Source organism: Dendrobium catenatum, unplaced genomic scaffold, assembly GCF_001605985.2.
Source record: "Dendrobium catenatum unplaced genomic scaffold, ASM160598v2 fragScaff_scaffold_543, whole genome shotgun sequence".
NCBI lineage: Eukaryota > Viridiplantae > Streptophyta > Magnoliopsida > Asparagales > Orchidaceae > Dendrobium > Dendrobium catenatum.
Window position 1 is genome coordinate 19842 of NW_021319005.1, and position 9207 is coordinate 29048.

Here is a 9207-nt window from a genome sequence, read left to right on the forward strand (position 1 = left end):
AGGTGAATGATTCAGGAGTGGTGGTGAGGAATAAAGCTAGATTGGTGGCTAAGGGGTACAATCAAATAGAAGGGATAGACTTTGAGGAGACTTTTGCCCCTGTAGCTAGACTGGAAGCCATTAGAGTGCTACTAGCCATTTCTTGTTATAAGTGATTTAAGCTTTATCAAATGGACGTGAAGAGTGCCTTTTCAAATGCTATAATAAAAGAAGATGTATTTGTTTCAAATAAAGAAGGCCTTATATGGATTTGAAAAGGCACTCTTCACGTCCATTTGATAAAACTCAAATCCCTCAGCTTTTAAGCTTTATCAAATGGACGTGAAGAGTGCCTTCTTTATTTTCAAAAGCTGAGGCGTTCATTTGAAAAGGCACTCTTCACGTCCATTTGATAAAGCTTAAATCCCTCAGCTTTTGAGAGTTCCTAATTTCCTGTCATGTTTTCAAAATAAAGAAGGCCTTATATGGATTAAAACAAGCACCAAGAGCTTGGTATGAGAGGATTAGAGCTTTTTTACTAAAGAGGGATTTTGTTAATGGAAGTATAGACACCACCTTTTTTCTGAGGAAAGTAAGAGTTGAGTTACTCATTGTTCAGACCTACATTGATGATATACTTTTTGGATCTTCTAATGAAAAGCTATGTGATGATTTTTCTAAAATAATGACTAAGGAGTCTGAGATGAGTATGATGGGAGAGTTTCCTACTTTTTGGGATTTAGTATAAGATAATTGGATGATAGAGCCTTTATAAGTCAATCAAAGTACATTAAGGATATCTTAAAGAAATATGAAATGGATAAAGCCAAGCCATAAATACTCCCATGATTTCTAATATTCATTTGGATAAGGACTGAAGTAGAAAATATGTTGATCAAAAGAAGTATAATGGGATGATTCAATTTTTACTTTACTTGACTGCTAGTCGACCTAATATAATGTTTAGTGTTTTTCTTTATGTTAGATTTTAAGCCAATCCTAAAAAATTCCACCTGACTGCAATTAAGAGAATTCTTAGATATCTTTTAGGGACCCAAAACATTAGACTCTAGTATCCTAGGCACAACACTTCTTTTAAGATTATTGGATATTTTTATTTTGATTTTGTAGGATGTAGGGTGGATAGAAAGAGCACTTCTGGAACATGCCAATTCATAGTATAATCTTTAGTCTTCTGGTCTAATAGAAAAAAACCTTTATTGCACTTTCCACTGCTAAAGCTGAGTACATTGCCTTAGGAATTTTTGTGGCCCAAGTCCTTTGGTTGAAGCAACAAATTCTTTATTTAGGATTTCCTATAAGCATAATATTAATCTTTTATGACAACTTTAGTGCTATCTTTATCTCTAAGAATCCTATCCAACATTCAAGGACCAAACACATTGACATAAGTCATCACTTTATTAGAGACCATATGACCAAAGGAGACATTGAGTTACATTATGTGACAACTGAGAATCAATTGGGTGACATCTTTACTAAACCACTAGCTTTTGACACTTTCAGCACCTTAAGGACCAGATTTTGTGTGATTGACATAAATGCATGAATTTGTTGTTTACTGATTTCTGAATCTTTTATTTTATTGCCTTTTTTTTTTACTTTGCTTACTAGTTATTGTTTCTCTTTTTTATTTTATTTCTGTTATATTGGTTTTTCTTCTTTTGTGGTCACTACTGAAATGATATTTTATATCATGTTTTTGCTTTTTGAAAATTTGTAATCAATATTTTACATCTCTTAATCATTTAAAGGGATGAAACACCATTGATTGTTTTTGTTTCTCTAACCTCTTTTAATGTTGTAACTTTCTTTTCTAAACAAAAATCTATCTCAAATTAACAACTAGACTTTGCGATTGAGGTCTTTTCTATCTTGCTAGAGGAATCTATCTTATATTTATAATGTTTAAAGTTTATATTACTTCAAGATTTCTCATTATCATGTCATTACGTTTTTCAAATGATTTTAATTATGTTTTGTGGTTTGTTCTTCCTTATATTAGAGAGTGAGTTTTTCTTCTCTAATATCTAGAAGATATACTCACAACTGAGAATATTTAAGAGTTTTGAAACGAAATCTAGATTGGAAAATAATAAAAAAGTGGCCAATAACACCAAAACAAAAGATGCGCAATGACGCAAAATTGAAAAATATACATAAAGTATATCAAAAATCAAAAGATGTACAAGTGTTCATTCTATTGAGAAGGGCATAAAATGAGCCCACCAAAAGCAAGTTATCTTCTCTTTCAAACTTTTAAAACATAGAAGAATTCATGTATCACTTGAGATTTTTAAAGGCTTGATTTCGAATTTCATGATTGTGACAAATTAATTTGATATATTATTCTATAAGATATTTTTTTAAAACTAAATCTTGAATGGATCTCTTTTTCTTATCCAATTGTTTTTTTTAACTTAGGTCTTTTGATTTCAAAAGATAGTTTTGCCCTATGAGAAGTTCGAGCTAGAGTTAACAAGATATGATATTTTACCATTTTTGGATTTCATTAATGTTAACTCATTGGTGTTTCAAGTCATTAAAATTAATCACATGGAGACTGTGTCATATTCAAGCTTTGATTAAAAAAAACTTTACTTTCATCTTTTTTTTTTCTTGTTTTTCCTCCTCATTTTTTGTGATGTGAAAAGGGGAGTAGTGTTTGTAATTGTTTTCATTTTATTTCGTTTTGATTGTTTAATTATTTCCATCATAAAAAATGGGAAAATTATTTCAAATATGTTTTCAGGGAATAGAATTTTGATGATAGCAAACACTTTTATTTCTCTATGACTAGATTTCCTACTAATATTTTTGGTCCACAAGATCAAACTACAATTTGAACCAACTCAAGATTGGGTAGACTAGGTCTGAGTCAGTTTGTAAACTTTTCTTTTTTCTTTAGTCTATTATAAACGATGTGGTTCAAGATGCTAAGTAAACTTACACACACACACTTGCGAGAAAATTTTTGACTATTTTTATAGTTCTCTATTTTTGGTCATATTATTCAAAGATGATCCCAAAATTTTCTTGGATGATCAGTTAAAAATACAAACCCTAATTAGGGTAACCTGGTTAAGGCAGCCATCATTAAACTCATCTTCCTATATGATAGTTGCATCAACCGGGACGATAGGCACAAATCAGAAAGAATCAGCCACTAGATCTATTTAGGTAGCTTTATTTTTGGATATCATCCAGGACATCATTTTGAAAGATGCAACAAAATTATGTCTAAATTAATTTGGTAATTAAGAAAAGTAATTAAGGTTTAATTGCTTAATCATATCATCTTAGACGATTGTAGGATCGGCCAGGATGATCAATTCACAAACCTTAGTATACCTGGATGACCAAACATCAACTAGCTTCTATTCAAGGAAATGTTCTAGATGATATTTAATGATTTGTATTAATTGTACAAGATGATATCCTATCGGCCTAGATGATATAAATAAAACCCTTAAGATTATCCCAAATTATATTGGCTGATTGACCTTAATTTGCACTAATCGTAGAGGATGATAAAGTTAGTTTATTGCAATTAAGAGCTATTATGAAGCTCTTCTATATAAGACCTCTTATTCTACCCAAGAGATCATCATTTTATATTGTTCTAACCTGAGAGAGCCTAGAGGGGAGGGAGAGAAAGGGATAGAGAGAGAGAGAGAGGATCTTATGAGGGGGAGTATATGAGGGGTTTCATAAAGGTTCCTCCAAGCAAGGATCTATTATCGTCTTCTCTAGTTGTCATCCTTAGTTCCTTCGGGGTTCTAGAGAGGTCTACTTCTGCATCTGATCAAGGTTCTCTGCCTACTTCAGGAGGTAGCAAAAGGAGCTGGGTTCTCTTCCTGCTTCTAAAGGACACAAAAGGAGTTGGGTTCTCTACCTCACTTAGGCTAGTGGAAAGGAGGTTTTTAAAGGCTTCTCTGCCTTACTGTGGGGGCAAAAGGAGAGACACTGAGTTTAGTACAATACTCAGAGGGTGCCTCCGGTGAGTGGATGTAGTTTGAGTTGACTGAACCACTATAAATTTCTATATTCTTTATTACTGCTTCCACATTTAATTTGCACATTTTGATTTCTATGGTGAATCATGGTTTTTGTTTTAAGATTATGTTTTAATTGAAAGATTTTTTAAAATACCAATTCACACCCCTTCTTAGTTAGCCTTTGGACTAGTTCATAAGGGCTTAAAATCCCTGTCAAACTTTCAAGTGCCATCAAAGAACTTTTAAGGAGGTCATATTATATTCAAGAATGTCAAATGTATTTATAGAAATGAACTGCAGATTTTGACATTAGAAAGGAGTCTCCTATTGCTCCGGTTTGGATCTCTTTACCTAATTTGAGACTGCGCTTTTTTAACCATTAAATTCTTTTTGGTATGGCTTCTATCTTTGGCCGTTTGTTACAAACTGACCAAGCCAATACTTTGATGTCGAGGCAATCTATTGCAAGGCTGTTGGTTGAATTGGATGATTTTAAGAAAAATTTGAGTGAAATATGGATTGGGTCCGAAGTTAAGGGTTAATTCCAAAATAACGAGTTTGAAAATTTACTTATATTTTGTTCTTTCTCAAAAATGCATGGGCATGGTATGAACAATTATTTTATTAAAGCACCCTTACGTTTGTACAACTGCGAACTCTTTGAAATAATTGAATGGGGTTGTTGATCATGAAGTTACTAATCTTATTCTGGTTCCTTTGGAGGGTAATACCTCTAAACCCTCACAACATACTGAGAAGCTGTTAGTGGTTACTGTGGAGGAGCCTCTTCCAACTATTACTAATGTTGTTTTTTTAACTCATGATCATGGAGTTATTACTAGCACTTGTACTATTCCTACTATTGATTATGAGAAGATATTGGCGCATATTTTACCTAATATTGAAGTTCCAAAAGGATGTTAATGATGGAACCTCTTTCATTTGCATTATTGATAAAAAATGTGTTTGATTTTAATGATATTATGTTTTCTCATAATCCTTTTAATCCTTTAAATAAACATAATTATTTGATTGGTGCTAATAATGATATTCAGTTGCCTTCCATAGAAGGTAAAAGGAATGGCATGCCCTTAGAGGAAGGTGAATTTGTTTCTATGGATCACTGTTCCCCACTTTCTAAATGAATGAAAGATTCTATTTTGAGGGCTAGTGATAATTTGGAGGATGATGGTATGTTTATGGATGAAGAAAGCCCTACTATTCAAAGGGATCATCAAAATGATAGTAAAAGAGGATGATGGCATGTATAATATAAATGCTTTTACTAATACTGAAGATATGTATATTGTTGCTAAATGTTTTGCCAAGGATAATAATGATACTAGTTTTACTAAAGTTCATAGTAAAAGAGGGAAGAAGCAAAAGCATATTTCTTTGCAACCTCCTATAAACATTCGCTTGCATACTTCTCTTTAAGCTTTTCTTTATGTTTAGTACTATTACTTGGAATGTGAGGGGCACTGCTTGCCCATCATCTCGAATATGTGTTAAGAATTTATGTCATGTTCATAATGTTTCTATTCTTGTTCTACTTGAGCCTCTTTTTTTCATTTTTAGGTTGTTAAGCACCTCTTGGTTTTTTGGTTTAAATAATTCTATTTCGAATGTGGCCTACAAAATTTTGTTTTTTTTTTGGAAAGATCTAGTTAAAATTGATACTATTGGTGATTTTACTCAAGTCTTGCATTGTAAAATTGAGGATCCTAATTTTCATTATTGTCCCTCTTTTGTGTATGCTGCCTCTTCCCTCTACATTAAAAAATTGCTTTAGGATTGACTTATTAATTTCCATAATATTTGTAATTTTCCTTGGTTTGTTGGTAGTAATTTTAATGCCATCACTAACCCCTCTGAAAGGATTGGTGTTTCTACTCCTTATCGCTCTATGGAGGATTTTAATAATATGATTATGGCTTACAATTTGATTGATATTATTTTTGTTGGTAATAACTTTACATAGAATAGGGGTCACTTTTGGAAAAGGCTTGACCGTGTGCTATTTAATAACTCTTGGGGTATTTCTATTTACTCCACCAATGTGCACCATCTTAGTAGAACTTTGTTTGATCATTCTCCTCTACTTTTTACCACTAATTTTTGACATTTTAATGCTACTTTTCAATTCATATCACAAAACATGTGGTTACTTCAATATTCCTTTTTGGATGTTGTTTAAAATAATTGGCAAGCTTCTATACACCCGGATAATTCTAGTTTTTGCATGAGGAGACTTTGGTTTAAGCTCAAAAGGTTGAAGCAAGTTATTAATTGGTGGAATCATCATGATTTTAGAAATATTTTTTCTAAAATTTTACAAGCAGAACTCCTTGTGAATTCTACTGAGCTTTTGTATCAAAATGACCCTGCAGATGTAATCTCAATCTTAAAAAAAAAAACTAAAGAAGATCATTTAAATTTCCAAGCTCAGGAAGAGGTCTTTTGAAAGAAAAAAGCTGCTGCAAAGCACTTGGTTTAAGTTGATCACTATATTAAGTACTTCCATGTGTTGGCTAAGAGAAAAAAGGTTAAAAAAAGTATAAATAAAATCCAAAGGGAGGATGGTTCTTTTACTGATAACGCCGAGGAGATCGCTAATTTAGCTATCCATCATTTTCATACCCATTTTAATAACATTTTTAATCCGGCTCTTATTATGGATCACTGTTTTATTCCCAACCTTATATCCCTTGAGGATAATGTCTCTCTCACTAGGCCTCCTTCTTTTGAGGATGTTAAAGAGACTTTGTTGGATATGAATAGTAATTTTTTGGTGGGGTTTGATGGTTTTACAACTCTTTTCTTCCAAAAATCATGGCACATTATTCATAATGATATTTTTGCTTCTATTTTGGATTTCTATCTAGAATAAGCTTTTATATTGGAACTCCAATTTTCTTAGCATTGATGGTAGAGTTACTCTTGTCAAAAGTGTTCTTTGTGTTTTACCAATTTATAGTTTTCAAACTATTTTTCTAACTCAAGCTATTTTCAATAGGTCCAGAAGCTTATTAACAAATTATTTTGGAGTGGCACTTCTTCTAGTTCTAAAATTATTTGGGCCACTTGGGAGAAGTGTTTTGGTGTTTTGCCTGAAGGTGGTCTTGGCTGCATGAAATTAAATGATCTTGCTAAGGCCTTTTCTTTTAAACTTTTGTCTAATTTACGCACTAAAGAGAAAATTAGGTCTAATTTTATGATCTTCAAATATTGTGTTGGCCAAAATCATAGTAATTGTTTTCCTAAGCTTGGTGATTCTAGAGTTTGAAAAAGGCTTTGCATGGTTAAATGGGATGTGGAGCCCTTTCTTTCTTGGGGGCTTGGTGATGGTAATATCTTCTTCTAGCAAGATAGATGGCTAGGTAAAGATTCTATTGATTCCATCTTGATTTTTTCATCTACTACTTCGGTCAGGATTAAATCTTTTTTTAATGATAATTGTTGGGACTATGATAAGCTTTCTAATTTTATTCCTGATTGCATCCTCCACTGTATTTTATACTTGCCTATCAATATTTCTTCTAAAGATATTATTATATGAGATTTATCCAAAGATGGTGGTTTTCACTTAAAGAGTACTTGGCATACTTTTAAAGCTAAAAGAAAAAATGATAATATTTTCACTAATATTTGGCATATGAGTTCTCCTTATACTAATTTTATTTTTGTTTGGAGAATCCTGCATAGATTTATTCCAACGGATGATAATTTCATCAAAAAAGGCTTTATTTTGGCTTCCAAGTGTCAATGTTGTTTCCAAATGGAGAATAAGCATCATGTTTCTTTATCATGTCCTGTTGCAGTTAGAACTTGGGTTTATTTTGATGATTTGTTTCAGTAAATTGCTTTAACTAACATCTTTCCCTTAAATCTATGCTCAAGGCTTGGTTTATTAACTCTAAAGGCCACATTCATAATGGCATTCCTTCTCTCATTCTTTAGTTTCTTTGGTTGGAAAGGAATATCTCCCTTTTCAATGATGTGAGGATGAACCATCATAATGTCGTTCAGAAGGTGAAGGATAATGTTTTAGCTCTTGTGCTTGTTTATCTTCTATATGTTAAGAATTTTAAAAACTGTTACTTTGTTGGTACTGCTTTAGGGTTAATTTGGAGGGTGTTCCTTCTATTATCTTTTAGAACAAACCCCCCATTAATTTCTTTAAATTGAATATGGATGGTGCTAGTACTGATTTATTTTTTGGTTGTGGTGGTACTGTTAAGGATAGTAATGGCTGGCTTATTGTAGCTTTTGCGGGTCTTGTTCACAATGGTAACTATTTTACTTCCATAAGTATGGCCATTCTCTATGGTATTCAGTTGTGCATCCCCCTTAACTTAACTAACTTGTATATTAATGTTAATTCTAATTTTGATTTTCAACTTTTTCAAGATGATGAGGATATGTGTTGTATCCCAAATCTCTTTTATCAATGTTAGGCAATTTAAAAAGCTGCTATTATTTTTTAACTCCACATTTCACCATGTTAGCAAGGAAGGTAACGCTTGTGCTTCTTGGCTTGCTATGCGGGGTTGTAGCCTTGATTATTTTTTTAGATGTTATTTGGTCCATTATTCCTGTGCCCCTTTGCTTAATCTTGATGTGTGTGGTATTTCTTATGTTAGATTTTAACTATTTATACTCTTGGTTGTTGTACTGGTTGGTTTACTTTCTCTAGAATTCTATTTGCTAGTTCATTTTGCTTTTTTTTGGCTTCTTGGTTTCAGTTGCATGATTATTAGGGTGTTCTGGTTTTTTTGTTTTCTACCTGGTCCAATTTTTATGATGGCTGGGCTATCTATGGTGTGGAGGAGCCTTTCCCTCTTGTTTTTGGTTTTAGTTTTTGGCTACTTTCTTATGTTTTTTACTAGAGGTGTTCTATCCCTATTGTTGTTTGGATGGACATTTGGATTGGTTTTTTTCTTCTTTTGGCTGAGTTGTTCTCCATTTTGTAGGGTTACTTATGTTGTATCAATCTTGTCATTCTTACCTGGTATTTCTTTTTGACGTTACCTTTTATCTGCTACTGCCATAAATATGTGTATTCATGTTTAGCTATTATCTTTGTGGCTTTAGACTTGAGCTATGATTTCACTGGTTATAATGCTGATGGTCTATCCCATTGTTGCTCTACTACCTTCAATTTTTGGAGTGCTGGGGGTAACCGTAAGGCTCTGGCTGGGTGTTTTTA